At 40.7% G+C, this 17,638-nt stretch overlaps 1 long non-coding RNA gene across 1 annotated transcript in view; it reads right to left on the reverse strand.

Moving 5' to 3' along the window:
* Nucleotides 1-15,531, reverse strand: part of LOC106539404 (uncharacterized) — a 66,916-nt gene extending 51,385 nt beyond the window's left edge. Inside the window, exons 1-2 of the long non-coding RNA XR_015696940.1 lie at nucleotides 14,849-15,531; nucleotides 7,640-7,802 (exon numbers count right to left, since the gene is read on the reverse strand). This is a non-coding gene — a long non-coding RNA (uncharacterized LOC106539404). The remainder of the gene's footprint in view (nucleotides 1-7,639; nucleotides 7,803-14,848) is intronic.
* Between the last annotated feature and the right edge of the window lie 2,107 nt (nucleotides 15,532-17,638).

The raw sequence follows: 17,638 nt of genomic DNA on the forward strand, positions 1-17,638 counted from the left end.
TTCTCTACTTCATTATACATGAATTTGAAGATGAACTAAAAAATTCATAATAAGCCAATATACATGATTTTCCCAGCTTGATCTTTTTGTAGTAAAAAAATCTAATATTTCTAGTGGTTTCAGATCATGGTATAGCTCCTCTTCCATCTATTCTTGTCCATATACTAGGTCATCCTCTTGAATACAATTCTGAATCAGTGGTGGGTTTCAAATTTTTTAAAAACCTATTCTGTAGGTGTGGCCTATTTGTGGGCATGGCTTGGCAGTCATGTGACCGGGTGGGAGTGGCCAACTTGCAAAACGTGGTGAAACTAATTTAACAATGCTCTTGCTTAGCAACCAAAATTTTGGACTAAATTGTGATCATAAGTTTTCTTTCTTTTTCTTTCTTTATTTCTTTTTCTTTCTTTCTTTCTTTCTTTCCTTCCTTCCTTCCTCCCTTCCTTCCTTCCTTCATTTCTTGTGTGTGTGTCTCTCTCCCTCCCTCCCTCTTTCTTTCTTTCTTTCTTTTTTTCTTCCTTCCTTCCTTTTCCTTTCTTCTTTTCTTCCTTTCTTCCTTTCTTTGTCTCTCTCTCCCTTTCTTTATTTCCTTCCTTCCTTTCTCTTCCCTTTCTTTCTTTCTTTCTTTCTTTCTTTCTTTCTTTCTTTCTTTCTTTCTTTCTCTCCCTCCCTCCCTCCCTCCCTCCCTCCAACCCTTCCTTCCTTCTTTCTTGTGTCTCTCTCTCCAGCTTTCTTTCTTTCTCTTTCCTTCTTTCTCTTTCTATCTTTGTCTCTCTCTTTCTCTCTGTCTCGCTCCCTTCCTTCCTTCCATTCTTTCTCTCTTATTCTTTCTCTCTCTCTCTCTCCCGCCCCCCTCTCTCTCAAACACATACCTTTCAGTTGGTGAAAATTTCTGTTTTGCCAGCTGGAAGGCTGGCAAAGAAGCCTTGTTTTCCCTCCTGGTCACAGCTCTCGGAGGAAGGAGGCAGGGAAGCGAGCCCCAGGCCTCATCTCTGCCTCCTTCCTCGAGAGCTGGCTTTGAGGATGGCCAGTCTCTCCCGCCACTGCGCCCTTTACTCACCTTCTCCCCGGAGGCTCTGCCAGTGGTCGCCTCTCAAGAGAAGCTTGGGAGAGATGCGCAAATGGCTGCGAGCCTCCCGAGGACATTGAACACCAGGGTGTGGCGGTGGTGTCGGCTGCTGCTGCTGCTCCCAGTAATGCAGACTTCTTGGAGAGCATTAAGTTGCAGGCGCACCGATTCCAGAAGCTGTGTTTTGCCTTGAAACTTGTTGTCTTGGCAAACCACAGGGGACATTCTCCCAGCGGTGTCTCAGGCAACTTTCTCTCTTGCCGTACAAGAAAGCAAAGCCAACTTTATTTATTTATTTGGTTGGTTGGTTCCTGGAGCATGGGAGGTGAATCCGATGACGCTTTTTATGCCCATGGTGACCCATCTCATCACTTGTGTCTCACCCTGCAACTCTCACTCGAGATTCCGGCTGATTTTCTCCCAAGCAGCGGCTGCGGCCATGAGCACCAGGGAACCTCCCATTCTAGCCTCCCCCGCCCTACTACATTAAGATCCCCGCACTTCCCATTCCCACTAGAAGCATTTAGGCCATGCGCACGAGCAGGCCGCAAGGCTCCCCCAATGATCTGAGGGGAACCAGGATGCGCCAAACTATGCCCAGCTGTCCTTACTCCCTCTCGGCTAAGGGTGGGAGTGCCTGAAACACCACTGGGTGAATGTCTCCTTCAGGTTGCTGGAACAGCAAGTTTCAAGGCAAAACGGAGCTGCTGAAATCAATGCGCCTGCAACTTAATGCCCTCTAAGAAGCCTGCATTACTGGGAGCAGCAGCAGTGGGTGCCACCCCCGCTGCCGGGGTCCAACGTCCTTCTTGGAAGGCTCATGGCTGTTTGCACATCTCTCCTGAGCTTCTCTCAGGAAGTGAAATGGGAGGTGCCCCGCCAGTAGAGCATCCGGGTGGAAGGAGAGTGAAGGATGCAGTGGCAGGAGAGGCTGGCCATCCCTGAAGCCAGCTCTTGATGAATGAGGCAGAGATGAGGCCTGGAGCTCACTTCCTTGCCTCCTTCCTCCAAGAGCTGTGGGTGGCAGGTGCTGCCCATTGCAGGTGCCCAGGCCAGCCTCAACCCCTGCCTCCCCACTGCTCCAGGCCTGCACAACCTCCCTGCCAGCACACCAACTTGGGGATGCCCCCAATTCTGCTGTGCGGTTGCTCCTTCATGCCCCGTTGCTGGCCCCACTTTCTCCTGGTGCCCCTTCCCAGCTGAGAGATGCTCTAGGACACCCCCATCACCCTGACCAGGCAGTGGGTTGGCCAGTAGCCCATAGACCACCACCACGTGAGCATTATAAATGGAAATTAACCAACTTCTTTTAAATTTTCCATTTCAATGAGAATTTTTTTAAAACTTCTTAAATTCTCATTGAAATGGAAAGTTTAAAAGAAGATGACTAATTTTTGTTTATAAATCGGCGGTTGGCTGGGAAAGCATCCCCAGGCTGAAAGGGAAAATGCGCCCCCCACCAGGCACCCCTTCCCTTCTTGCTGGACTTTTGGAGCTTCCCACCCACCCACCTCAGCTGCCCAAGGTTGGCAGAATGTGCCTGATGGCGCTTCACCTCACTGTGATCCGAGGGATGTTGTTGCCTTGGTAGGACATTTTCCCCTCGAGGCCGCACCTGCAGTGCAGACAGGAGAGCAGTAGAGGCAAAGCGGCCTTTCTGGGCTCATCTAAAGAAGTCCGTCCCCCCCTTTCTTCTCTTTGAGAAGCGGTTGCTAAGTCCCAGTTTTGCAAGGCTATTGTCAAAGAGAAGGAAGCACGGGTTTCTTCCAACAGCTGAGTCCGGCAAAGGAAGTGGTTGGGCATGGTGCAGACAGGCGGAGCGAGCAAGCGAGAGAGCAGTGACCAGGTGGGCAGGAAGAGTGAGTGGGGGGCAGGTCAGGGGAGGGACCGTTCCGGTACAGAGCCTCCGGAGGACCTGGTACTCAAATGCATGCTGGATTTCTGGCACTGGTACGCGTGTACCTGACTGGATTGGCTGAAACCCATCTCTGTTCTGAATGCTTTCTCATCCTGATCTGTAGTAAATACCTTCTTAGTAATCTCACCTGGATCTTGAAGGACTTCCTTGGGAGGTTTGCCTGGTATTTATGCTATTATCTTTCCAATGTCAGACAAAGAGGCTTTTATTTACCTAGGCCTTTGTGAATATATTAATGTTTCAAACATTTCATCTTGCACATGAGGTTTTTAAACTAACCTAACTGATAGTTTGTATGTGTTTATGTTTGTATGTATGCATGACACACACAAACACACACACACTTTAGTTTTAAGAAATGCTGTACTGGGATTATAGTATGTTGCAAACTGCCCTAAAGTGATGCTACTAATATAAATATTTTTTTTTTAAAATAATACTTTTGCATAATCAGAACCGCCCATTCATTTTATATAAATGGGTCACTTTTGCATTGCAGTTTAAATGGTAATCTGAAACACCTCTAAGAGACTGGATACAATGCAGAAGAAAAACTCTCGTTTATTACTATCTTTTATTTTATACAAGCACAGTAAATACAGATAGAATCTTTTTCTCTCTCTCTCTCTCACACACACACAAATGCATACACACACACCACAGTAGAAAGACAAGGTGATTCACTGCCTGAGAAACTCTATCCAATCAGGACAGAATTAAAAAAAAAATGAACAAAAACATCTGAGAAATATATTTAGTTCAGAAGGACTCACTTCTAGGTAACTAATTACAGGATTGCAGGTCCATGCGGCAATATCATTGACTAAAGATAGAACTGGAGAATTGCTCTAGAAAGTTTTGCATACATTTCAAAATTCATTCTGGTACTTGAGCATCAACAGTCACATCTTTGTTTCTATTGGTTACATATGTTTTGTTATAAACGTGATTAATGATTAACTTGGCCATGTTCATGCTTTGAAGCAGCAGATCTGTAGGTTGCATGTGACACATAATTCATTATATCTGGGAATGTATTTTGTAGCATAGCAGGACTTTCTCACGTTTCCATCCCTTTACTCTGCATATGCACAAGATCTGCATGGAGTTTCAGCAGCATCTCCATCTGGAATGGATCAGGAGATACCACAGCCCGACAATGATAGATGGCATGTGAACAAAACATTCAAAGTTGTTGTTGTCAAATACTGTAAACACTATGCATAGATGGAATCAGTGATGTAAACCAGATCAGGCATTTATTTATCTCTATATTTTATAAACTCTATTGATAAATTCCAAATGTGCAGAAATAAAAATATTAAATTAATACTAAAAAAAATAATCTAAGCCTGCGAGTCAAGAAAAATGGAAGCAGGAAAATAAGTTTGTTGGTAAAATAATACCCATTTTAAGCAATACTTTTGGAAGCATCTTTTTGAATATCTGAAGAACAACAATATGGTGTATAATTAGATAAGAATGACCAGGATCTAGCAAACAATTTTATGCTTTTGTAAATGTGTACTGGGGCCAAGTCTATTTTTGTTTTGTATCTGAAAGTGTTCTTGATTTTCCTTTTTTTAAAAAAGGAGGGATTTGAGCAGAAGATTTTGGGAAACGAGATATAAAATATTTGTTGATAAAATGTCCTATTTTAAGATGGCTCATTCAGCATTAAAATAGCATTAAAAAAGAGGGCAATCATTTATTTGAAAGAAATCCAGGTCATCAAATTTAACAATAAAGAAGGAACCTAGAAATTGTTCATTGAATAGGTGCAAATATCATAGGTTTTTCCACTCTGGGTTTCAAAATTTTTTAGAACCTATTCTGTAGTGTGGTCTGTTTTGTGGGAATGGCTTGGAGGTCATGTGACCAGGTGGGCATGGCCAACTTGGAAAATGTGGTGAAATTCACTTAACAACGCTCTTGCTTAGTAACCAAAGGTTTGGGCTCAATTGTGGTCATATGTTCTTTCTTTCTTTCTTTCTTTCTTTCTTTCTTTCTTTCTTTCTTTCTTTCTTTCTTTCTTTCTTTCTTTCTTTCTTCTCTCTCTCCAACTATCTTTTTCTTTCTTTTTTCTTTTTTTCTTTTTTTCTTTCTTCCTTTCTTTCTCTTTCTCTCTCTCTCTGTGTCTGTCTGTCTGTCTCTCTCTGTGTGGCTCTTCGTCCCTCCCTCCCTTCCTGTCTGTCTGTCTGTCTGTCTGTCTCTCTCTTTCTCTCTCTGTATCTCCTCCCTACCTCTGTGTGTGTGTGTGTGTGGTGTGTGTGTGTGTGTGTGTCTGTCTGTCTGTCTGTCTCTCACTCTCTCCCTTTCTCTGTGCCTCTGTCTGTCTGTTTCTCTCTTTTTCACTCACACACAGACGCACACATACTGTGGTCACCTTGTGGAGTATTCCAATCACATTTGAACCACTCAACAACTGGCCTGTATTTATGGTTTTTTGCAGCATTCTGCAGTCATAGGACCAAAATATATGGTTAAAAGTACCTGGCAGTGGCATTTTTCCCTATGGGGCTGCGCAGAACATCCCAAGACGAATGCCCCCACATCTGCCCTCTTAGGGATAGGTCCTCTTCAGAAGGATGAGGCCCCGCTGGCCCCCTCGCATTCCTCATCTTCTGGCCATGGCAGTGCGTGTGTGCGTGCCTATGTTTTCCATGGGAGGGGTTGCAGATGGGCTCCGGAGTCGCTCCATGCTGTGGAAAACATAGGCGCATGCACACACAGTGCATAATTACAGCCCAGGAAATGGAGACTCTCAGAGAGAGTCAGCAGGGCAGCAGGGCAGCCAGGTCCCTCACCCTCAGAGGGAGGAAGGGCAAGTTGGGAGAGGGGCTTTGGTCCTGCTGCCTCTGGCAGAAGGAGCTTTACTATCCTGTGGCAAATATTCCGTCCCTCATCCTGGCACCTTTGTAATGGCGGGAACTTGTTCTCACTCACCTGGGCTTGTGCAGAGGCTTTCCTCTCCAGGCGTGTAATTGTGCAGGGCCTGTGCACGCCTATCTTTTCCACGGCGTGGGGCCACAGCTGGAAGACAAGGAACATGAGGGGGACCATGGAGGCCTTGTAATTCTGAAGAGGACCTATCCCCAAAGAGGGCAGATGTGGTGGCATCGGTCTTGGGATGTTTTGCAGAGTCCCTCCAGGGAAAAACGCCAATTGGGGATGGTTTTTTAACCAGGTGGCTGTCAGAGAGAAGAGGCAGCACATGCCTGTGGGCTTGTGCAACAGCCAAATCCTCACCTCCTGTTCCTTCTTCTGCTGCTGCACAAGCCCATGTGGCGTGTGCTTCCCTCTTCTCTCTGACAGCCACCTGGGGGGGGGGAATCCATCTTTTTTATCCCTCTCCATGGATCCCTGTCGCAATTGGAAATGAGGTACTGTGAAAGACAAGGGCGTGCGACCCATGTGGCATATACAAACAGCAAAAGAAGGACCAGGAGAGGAGTTTGGCTGTTTGAAAAGCCCTGCATGGAGCTCCTCTCATGTTTCTTCTTTTGCTGTTTGTATACGCTGCACAGGGTGCACGGCCTTATCTTTCACAGCCCCCTCATTTCCAATTGGGGCGGGGATCCATGGAGAGGGATTGAAAAGATGGATTTCTCCCACCTTGGAAACGAGGTGGCTGTTAAAGACAAGGGAGTGCAACCAGTGTTGCTTGTTCAAACAGCAGAAGAAGGAACAGGAGGGGAGGATTTGTTGGACAAGCCCATGGGTGCACGCTGCTCTCTCCTCTGACAGCCACTTTTTTTTCCAATGAAGGGGGTGGGGAATGCATGCGATTTCATCCCTCTGCGATTCTCCACCCTCCCTCCATGCATGCGCCAACCAAAACCAGGGGGGGGCAGGCCAGGGGAGGGACTATTTTGGTACTGGGCCCAGAAGCCACGGTACAGGAAGCCATGCTAAATTCTTTCAACCAGTACGTGCATACCGGATAGGACTGGCTGAAACTCACCACTGCTGGGCAGGTATGTTATTCCTGTTTATTATTTTTTAAATTCGCATCAGATACGTATACAGGAGTACATTCAATTTTGTGGTAATGGAGGCAAGAAATGTGCATAGCTATTTAGGCCCCTGAAGCTCTACCACTGAAAAAAGCTGAAAGAAAATTGGGCTTTCAGGGAAGTTTGTGGAATGTCTGTAGCTCCACTTTTGCCCCAATTCGTGACTTTGGCAATTTCTTTAATTACAAACACAATCATTCTCTGCAAGTTAAAATATCAGTGTTTTGCAATGCAAGGAGGTTTGTTTAAACAGATTGAGATTTCCATAGAGATTAATAATAAGCACCATGCCTAGGATGTGTTCAAAGACTTCCCTGTGTGAGTTACATCTGCCATTATTTACCAGCAACAGAGTAACAGCAACAGTGAAAAAACAACACAACGATAATCCAGAACAGTATTTCTCAACTTCAGCAATTTTTAAACTGTCTGGACTTCAACTCTCAGAATTCACCAGCTAACCATTGCAGCTTTAAGTTGCCAAGATTAAGAAACACTGATTCAAAAATAAAGTACCCAATCATATTGCATGCATATAGCCTTATGGATAAAATAGCCTTGCTGTTTGAACTGGAAGAAATTTCAGGAGCTTCCTGTTCTATCTAAACCTCATTTGAGCAATGAACTCTTTCTGACCTCTGGTATGTTCCAGTCCTTGATTTTTCTTTGCTCGTGATCTCCGATTTGTTCCATGGTCCAATCTTCTGTCTTGATGTTCTGTTCCATCCTAAGCATGGCTTAGGTTCCCAAATCTTGATTCATTTCAGACTGCTAATCATTGTTAGCTGTCTGCTTACTGCTGGAAAATGTTGAACAAGAAACAGTTTAATTATTTGCATAGTACTTTTTAGCAGAACTTCCAGTGTAACTCATAAAAGCATGCCAAATAATAAATTTAATACCTAACTCAGCATGGCAGTATGAAGTCCTTTCTTGTTACATTATGCTTTTAGCATCTCTTTATAAGTGTATCTATAGAGAATGGAACAATAGTATTTCTCCCAGTTTATTTGATCTAATCAGAATCAGAATAGAGCTGGAAGGGACCTTGGAAGTCTTCTAGTCCAGCCCTCTGCTCAAGCAGGAGACCCTATACCAGTGATGGTTAACTTTTTCGGCACCGAATACCGAAGCTGGAGTGTGTGCACGCCTGTGTGTGCATGTGCGCTGGAGTACTAGAATCCAGAAGAGAGCTGGGGATGGCACGCGTGCGCCCAGAAAGGGCTCTGTGTCCCACCTCTGGCACATGTGCCATAGGTTTACCATCATGGTCCTACACCATTTCAGACAAGTGACTGTCCAATTTCTTCTTAAAAACCTCCAGTGATGAAGCACCCACAACATCTGAAGGCAAGCATTTGTTAATTGTTCTCACTGTTATGAAGTTTCTCCTCGATTCCAGGTTGCTTCTCTCCTTGATTAGTTTCCATCCTTTGTTTCTTGTCTTACCCTTTGGAAAATAAATTGACCCCCTCTTCTTATGTGGCAGCCTCTCAAATACTGGAATATTGCTATCATATCACTCCTAGTCCTTCTTTTCTCTAGACTAGCCAAACCCAAATCTTTCAACTGTTCTTCATATGTTTTAGCCTCCAGGTCTTTAATCATCTTAGTTGCTCTTCTTTGCACTGGATCTAGGATCACTCCTTTTCAGTCTTTAGAAGTTGGGATAAAAAAACTTTTTTTTTAAAAAAAGTTCAATTAATTACTATTTATAATGCAAATTGCTCTAGTCATATTTTAAAACCTCAAAGGTTTATTGTTTTTGAACATTTATTGTTTTGTTTATCTGGCAGAAGAGTAGTGGTTTATAATCTACAAAGGAAAAAACACACACTTTTAGCACAAAGGAAGAGAACTACTGATTATCTTGCATATCTATGGTAGTGGTACTTATGATGTAGATGCAAGGAATACCTCACTACTCTTTTGAAAGTTAGCCCAGTGAGTTGTGGAATCTCTCCTAATCTTTTAAGGAGTCTGTTAAACAGGACATGGAGCTGTGATTATATCCTCCTCACTTCTCTCCTTGCTCTGGACTTGATAGAAGGCCTTAAAGCAGGAACAATTTCTGCTCTAGTGACCTAGAGGTAGTTTCTGTGGGTATCACTACTACAGCCATTGCTTCTTAAAATATTTGGGTGATTTTCAGCTGAAAGATGAAATCAGAAAAAAACCCACAAAGGAAGCAGTCAAAATCTGAAAACCCACCTATCTTTAGACACATATAAGCTAGAAATACACAGTCTAATTATGGCAGAAACAAACAGTTACTATGATAATTCAAGAAACTATTAAGACAAAATGCCACTTCAGATTTAATTCTAAGAATTCTTCAGTATGTTTTGGAAGATGTGTTACCAAACTATTAGGAGGCAATGAACACAACATTGGTTTACTATCACTTGATAAGTTTACATGCCACTACATTTTGGAAAAACATTTTTAAAAGATTTTTTTCTCCATTCTAGAGCCTTAATTATTAGTGCTATGACTAATTTATAAATTGGAAGACAGATATTTGTGACCCATTAATAAGTATCAGTTAAATCAGTTGACAAAAAAGCATCCTCCAAGGATTTCCCAGATGCTGCCAACCTAATTACTTTTAAAAGCTCCTATAAATAAATGGGAACAAAGTCTACAAAATGATTTTTTAATGATTAAAATTATATTGAAGCAAATATGCATAAATTGACTTAGCTCCAACCAACATCCAGCCAATGCCAATCGTTATTCCCATAAATATGCACACAGCCACTCAAGGCATTCTTAAAGAATAAAAATGGTAGATGGTTACTTTTTAAAAGTTAAACTGGAAGTACTCTGGGAGGCTCAAGATGGTGGCAGAAAACCACATTGCCTTTTGGTGATTGTAACCAGTCATACCTGCCATGGAAGACTTTCTGAACAACTTCCGTTGCATGTTCCCAAAATTTCAAACACCTCATCCTGAAAGTGAATTGTCCTCAAAATTAAAATGCACTTTCTTACTTTATATACATAAGAAATTCCAACTAAAAAGCAGCATTTCTGCACTCGAATAGCTCAGGATTTAACTCTGCACTGCAAGTATGTCTTTCTATTGCTACTTTAACACTTTAAGGATAACTAAGGTTCTGTTCTGAACTAGGCTTCTCAAGAGCATGAAGCAAACTCTTTGTCCTGACAAAAACCCATTTTATTAATTTACTGTGAATTCTTCTCATTCACATCCAGCAAAGTCTTTCAAGGGAGGATTTACAGTCACAGACCTTATCTGGCCTGGAGAGCTGACAGGCTGATAGCTGCAAAACTCGGCAAGGAGTCTCAGAGAGTCATGAACCAATTAAGCAAACTAATTGTCTCCTGCAAACTCCCCTCCTCTTTCGCTCCTCTTTTATTTCCTCTGGGAAGGGCCACTTATCATCCGCCTGTGGCCTCACTCCAAAGTCAACCCCTGTTCTTTAGCTGTTCCCTTTGTCTGGCAACTCTGCGCACGTGCACACTGGGAACAGGCTACAGCTGCTCATCTACCTCATTGATGTCTGACTCTGAAGGCAGTTGATAACTGGCATACTGCTCTGACCCCCTCTCTGCCTCCAACCCAGTTAATGAAACGTTAATGAAAACACTTCTGTTAGAACTATTAAAGCATTACTATTTTTAAAAATTCTTTGTTTGGTTGACCATCTACCAATTTCAACTTTCTAAACAGAAAGTATAAATGGAAGGAAGTTCCTTTTTGTCACATGAAATGTGACAAAACCCCTCAGATTTTTAAATCCATATAATTCCGCCCCCCAATCTACTCAATAGGCTCTGTATCAACAATTGCAAGTGTAAACTCTGAAGTATCGATCACCTGAAAGAAAAACCACTTGACCCATAAGTCAGTGTTAATTCTTGAACACATATGCTGATATAAAATATGAAAATGCTTCTTTTAAAAATCTGGGATGGATGGATTAACATGCATGTGATCAAACTTATAATACATGTATATCACCAGCATTGAATGAAACGGAATGCTATGAGTTTGGATGCATACATTGTTAAATCGAAAAAATCAAATATTTCATCTCTTCCTAGATAAATCCAAAAATGGATTATAATGTAGCCATAGTATAATCCATGAGCATAATGATTTATGGAAAGTTATGAGAATTAACTAGCATGCCAACCTGAGTGTGGTACCATTTGAGATCCCTGAAATAATCTTTTTCAGTGCTAAACACATTTTCACTTACCATACTGTAAGAATTCATTTGTCCAGAGTGTTCCTTCCAAAGAGTCATCTGAGAATTGAAATGGGTATTTTGGGACCTTTTAACTGAGTCTATAAAAAGACTGTGCCAATAAAACCCTTTAAGGCCTCTCTTGAAATATCACAATTATATAACAAAATAAAGGTATAATTGTCTAAAGGGATTGCAATTTTAAGACCAGTAATTTTCTCACATGTTAATGTTTCATCAAGGCTGGAGTAGGTGGAGAAGGAGGAAGACCCACCCATGTTGATGTCAAAAAGGTGCAGGTTGATGATGTGGGAACAAACATATATATATATATATTTACAGCCGATCATTGAATTCTATATTTTCTGACTAGGTAAATAATGTCCTTAGTCCTGGGCAAATTTTGTTTAGAAAGGAAATAACTATGATTCAACATTACAGTTATCAAGACAGCTGACGACTGTAAAAGGAAGAAGGCAATAGGTCAAAAGCAGAGGAGATTTGATGAGGAAATGTGAAGTTTTATTGTGTGGCTTTTGGCACAATTTCTATGGGACATTTCCTTTCAGGTTGTTTTGAGGACAGAACAATAGAAGGTTATTTGGTAGTACATCAGCCTTATAAATAAACGATGTACTATATTCAAAAAAGACAAAAAGGGGTTATGTTTGAATTGTGGGTTTTCCAAGACAGGATCTTCCTTTCTCTGGTCTTTAACAAAAATATGATTTGTTTATTTTGTTTCCTGAATATTTTCAGAACACTTTGCACCACCTTCATTTTTACATGCATTTTTCAGAATGTATGCAAAGTGTATGAGTCACACACCATGCATACTTCACAGAATTCAGCAGAATGTACTTTCAGCCAATTCTTAATAAAAACCATTGTTCTATCTAAAATCACTCAAAGGATTGAGAATTACTGTACATTTTCTGTTCAGCAATCAAGATTGCTGTTCCCCATTATTAGGAAAAACACAACATCTCTCCTACTTTTCTTCACCCTACCACATCCATTTCATCTACTTTTTTTTTACTCCCATTATTCACTGCTGCTATGCAGCAGGTCCTGACAATAGAAGCAGTCATTCCTAGAGGGAACTCTGTGATTGATCATGGATGTCTTTTACAGCACCTGTTAATATATGGACAGTGACAATTTTATCATCCATTTTAGCAGATGTTCACGCATTTTGTGATGTTATAAAGGCTTCTTACAGAAGTTGTCAGAGGAGTTGCTAATATTTTTATAGCACAAATAAACATGTAACATCAGTACTGAGTTGCATTTATTAATCATGTACTGAAGTTGGCCTGGTTCTACCTGATTGAATATATGCCATCAAATCAGGGTCAACTTTTAATGATCACATAGTTAAACTTTCTCTAGGATGATTTGTCCCCAGTCTGACCTTTCAGCAGATGGTGCACCACCCATTACTACTGTGATTGAGTCTATCCACATTGCTGTGGGTCATCCACTTCTCTTTCTTTGCATATTTCCCAGTATTATGGATGTCTCAAGGGGGCTGGGTCATTGCATAATGTGTCCAAACAGTGGTAATAAAAGCATAGTCATTTGTGCTTTGTGTGAGACTGGTTATTTGTTTTATGAATCTTATTTTTGCTTTCTTGGCTATCCATAGTATTCTCAAGTCTTCTTCAACAAAGTTAAAAAATATCTATACTCTACTGTATTTGTTCATGTTCCATCCAGGCTATAGCTTCATGTCTTGTGTATACGTTTCTCGCAAGAATATTCTGAGATTCACATTTTCCTAAGGACGTTTTTCAGCCTGACATGATCAACACAATGAAGACTTTTCAATAATCAGTGAAGCATATGTTGGTTTCTTTTGGGTGTTCTTTGATTTTCTCAATAATCCAACATGTATCAGCAAAAATGTTTTTCTTCCTCTTCTAAGACCAGCTTGAATATCAGCTCCCTTTCCAGGTATGGCTCTAATCAGTGTTAGAGGATCCTAATAATTATTTTGATAGCATGTGAAATATCTTCTCAAATATCTTGGATGTTGACCCCTCTGTTAAACAGAATTTCAGTGTATGTCTTCCCTTTTGGTATGTTCTTCTTTAAATCAATCACTGGTGTTTTTTTTTGGTGTCTTTAATTTGGAACTTTTTCTGAATTCATAAATCTTTCTTCATTTTCACAACAGGAGTCTTGGTTTTTTTTGTATTGCTTATGTTTCCTCCCCCTAAATTTTATGTTCTATTGCCATGGGATTTTAAATCTTCTGAAGACTATAATTTCTATAAAACTTTCTTTTTCTAGATTGGCTTAACAGTAGAGTTTCAATGTATTCTTCCTACTAAAACCCACTTTTAAATGCTTACAATTAGCTTTCACTCCATTTTAAAAGTATTTTAGATTATTTTATACATTGATTAGTGTTATTAATTTTGTAAGTTTTTAGAGAGAAGGTTTCAAACAAAGAAGTGTGGTCCACCAAAATTCCTTATTCTCAAGTGTCACTAACTTCAATAAGATTATACATTTTATATTCTGTATTCCCCCACTGAAATAGATGTCTTTCAAAATGCTTTGGTTGGTTTATACTTTGTGTTTTTTTTGCAGGCTGTTTTAAGAACTTTGATAAGAAATGAGCAACACCAGCTACAGGAACGCTATCATCTATCCATTTATCTCTTTATCTTCCAAAAGATGAAGTGAGATTAGTTTGCCAGATACTAACAGACTAGTGAGAAGGCTAGAAGTTGTGTTGCGAGAAACAGAACCAAAAATGGTTTTCTCTGTTCCATTTTAGTGTTCTCATAGTCGCCTTGCCAATCCCATGAAATAAGCAGTGTGAAAACAAGGTGCAGATCGTTGTAAAGTACCTCTTTGCTGTGTGTAGCCATTCCATATCAACGTGCTTTGGTTTCTCAGGTGGTTTAAATCAAACAATGCATTATTCATACAACATAATATGCATTCTCAGGCCTTCCACAAAGGAAATTACTTTTAGATACTTCTGAGACTTCATCCTGTTTAAGAAAATTATCTGGAGTCTCTCTTAGAAATTTTAATTGCCTACGATTCAGTTGAGGAACTTCTAAGAATGGACTGCTTTCTGAAATGTAACCTGAGAGCTAATTTAACTTTTTACATTGAAAATTGAACATAATTACACCATGCAAAAGATTTTGATGTTGTAACTGAGTACGAAGAAAATTTGGAATGACAAAATAATAGTTTGAGCAACAATTGGATCTTGGTCATGCAGAATTGATGTGCAGACATGTTCAACAGATTCCAGTTACTTTGGCATAATGCTTCACTTTGTAGATCATACTAGGTTTTTTTAAAATAGAAAACTATAGATAAGAAGAATGTATGCAGGAAGTTTGGGATAACTAATATCTCATCTGTGAGTGCCAAACAGGGCAATCCCAAAGGTTTTATTGGAGTCAGAGAGACTCTGAACAGAGCTTCTGTGTACATATCTGAAAACCTAAGGAGGATTTTCAATCAACACAACAGAGATACATACTTTAAACCCTAAACCACATTAAGGCAGAAGCTTGTCTACCTCAAGGATAAAGCACCTAGACACAAACTCAGTAATGTGATATATGCAGTACAATGCAGTGAGACATATGCATACCTGTTCATTGGAGAAACAAAACAACCACTTCACAAATGCAAGGGACAACACAGGAAAACAAACCCATCAGCACGAGATTCAACAGTCCATCTGTATTTTTGAAAGACCAAGCTCACTTTTTTGAAGATAGCAAAGTCCACATTCTAGACAGAGAGTACCACTGGTTAGAAAGAAAGGTCAACGAGGCCATCTACATTAAAACATTAATATCCCTCTCTCAACAGAAGGGAGGGATATGATACAACCTTTCTCCTGTTTACCACACAGTCATTTCAGCAGTTTCAAGAAGGTTCCACACCCATTTGCACTATCCAGGTGACCCTGAGGATTCAGATAAACCTCCAAGTGGCCTCAACCACCCTCAGAGAGAGTGCTAATGATGATATGATTGCAAGGAATTTAAATTCTGTCATTCTCTATTATTTACTGAGAACCAAATAAGTTCTTGGATAAGAAGTGAAATGTCTTCAAGCAAAAAACAAAGAAAGTGCATTTTCAAAAAGCACCTTTGGGACAACCATGACTGGCTGAGGAACTCTGGGAGTTGAAGTCCACAAGTCTTAAAGTTGCCAAGGTTGAAGACCACTGGTTTAAGGTATCTGAAATGAAGAGAAGCATTCAAGGGACATAACACAGAAAATATATTTTGCAAGCGGAGCATAACAGTGTGTTCTTAAGTTGCTTTGGCAGTATGGGGAGTGGAATTAAAAGAGGATGATGTCCATTTCTGCCAGAGGTGGGTTCCTACCAGTTCGCACCTATTCAGTAGAACCGGTTCGTCAAATCTACCGAACCGGTTAGAAGAGGTTCCACCAGTGGACCCGGACCCGGGCCACACCTACAGAAGAGCTTCCAAAAATTTTTGAAACCCGCCACTGACACACACACACACACACACACACACACACACACACACGCAGAGAGAGAGAGAGAGAGAGAGAGAGAGAGAGAGAGAGAGAGAGAGAGAGAGAGAGAGAGATTTCATATCCGATCACATGGGCGGCAAGCCACTCCCATCCGGTCACATGGGCAGCAAGCCACTCCCATCCGGTCACACGGGTGACAAGCCACTCCCACAAAGGAGGCCACACCCACAGAGTAGGTTCCAACAATTTTTGAAACCCACCACTGATTTCTGCCCTCCAGTTGCCTGTCTGTTTTGACAATGGGGCAACCCAATTGTGCAGAGCCTTACACTTCAGATTGGCTTAGATGAATTGATCTATTTCTAATTTGTTTACATAGTAAGTTACCTATATGTCTATTTATTCATGTATTCAATTAATATTTGTACCTGTCTCATACACGTGATTCTGGGTTACTCACACAATTAAAAAACCCCAAAATGATTAAAATAAAACAGCAAAAATAAAAACCATTAAAATCAATTAAAATAGTTTAAAACTTAATTTGCCAGCAAGTACAATGCATATAATGACAATGGGTTAATAGGCTTCCTGCTACCATTAGATCCTCAGGCACCACTGGATCTCTCTTGCCACCACTAGATCCCCAGACAAAGCCATGTTTTGAGAATCTTTTCAAAGGCCCAGCAGAGTAATGTATTGCAATACATAGTGATTATGCCAAATCCTATTTTTTTGGATTTTTTCTATATATTTTATTGTTGATGTTTTTTGCATTGATGCCATTTTTATATTGTTCATTTCAACTGAACAATATAATTTATACTGTTGTTCATCTGAAACATTCTCAATTTTTGTCAGAATATTAGAGATTAGTGAAGCAAATGAATATTGATGGTGAGGGGCATTTTCACAAATGGCTTTTTATGCCTGCAAGATGGACTATGCAGAAGAGTCGCAGAGTAGCTTTTCCCTGGGATGGGAAGTGAAAGTATATTTATCTGGAGCATTGCAACATTGGCATCAAACCAATTTAATCATTCTTCATATGTTTCTGTTTAAAACAGTGAATGACTTCAAAATGCCTATTGTCCTCCATAATAGCTTAACAAAAGGATGAGGTTTCAAAGAAGCCAAGAAGAAGGAGAAAAAAAAAGGTATATCTACTTAAACACAATTCCCATTGAATTCAAGAAGACTTAATCCTGGGAAACCAAATATAGGATTGCAAACTACATCTAAACTCATACTCTCATGGGAGTCATGTGAAGAATCAGCTGATCTTTGCTTCTTGAAGCTTTCCTGTAACTTGAGAAAGAAAACATGTGTTGTCCAGACTCCAGGGGTCTCTCATCCCCCAACACCAGTGAGGGGTATGGAGTAATTCCAGTCCTGTTTCCTACGCCCCTTCCCTATGTGCAGTATAAATGCAAAATAGCAGGATTCCAATTATGCTAATCCTTTCCGATTTATTATTCACTGGTGATCATCTTTATGGGTAGTTTGATGTGATTCAAACCAGCCAAATGAAATCCCCAACCACCGACATTATTGACATACATATTCTGCAGTTTCATATGAATTACTATTTTTTCTGCTTTGCATTATGATTGCTGGCCGAAGAATGAATACAAAAACACCCAGAGACATTCCCCTGGAAGCTCCTCTTAAACAAGCAGCTTGGAAATTGAGCTCATTTAAATTAAAAGAATTGAAATAAGGCCTTTCCCCAAGACTAAGCTGAAGTGCTTACCTAGGCATCCATAGGCTGCCAAAGAACAATGCTGGTGTGTGGAATTTGCTGAACTCATTGGTGATCCCTGTCCTCCCTCTGCTCCCAATTACTGACAGTCACCTGATTTCCATCCAAGGTAATGAATAACAAGCCTAACATATTTTACACTCCCCCCAAGATGTCCTTGGA

The sequence above is a fragment of the Thamnophis sirtalis genome, unplaced genomic scaffold (genome assembly GCF_051295495.1).
Source record: "Thamnophis sirtalis isolate CommonGarterSnake01/CBP01778 unplaced genomic scaffold, rThaSir2_p1.2 scaffold_6, whole genome shotgun sequence".
Lineage (NCBI taxonomy): Eukaryota > Metazoa > Chordata > Lepidosauria > Squamata > Natricidae > Thamnophis > Thamnophis sirtalis.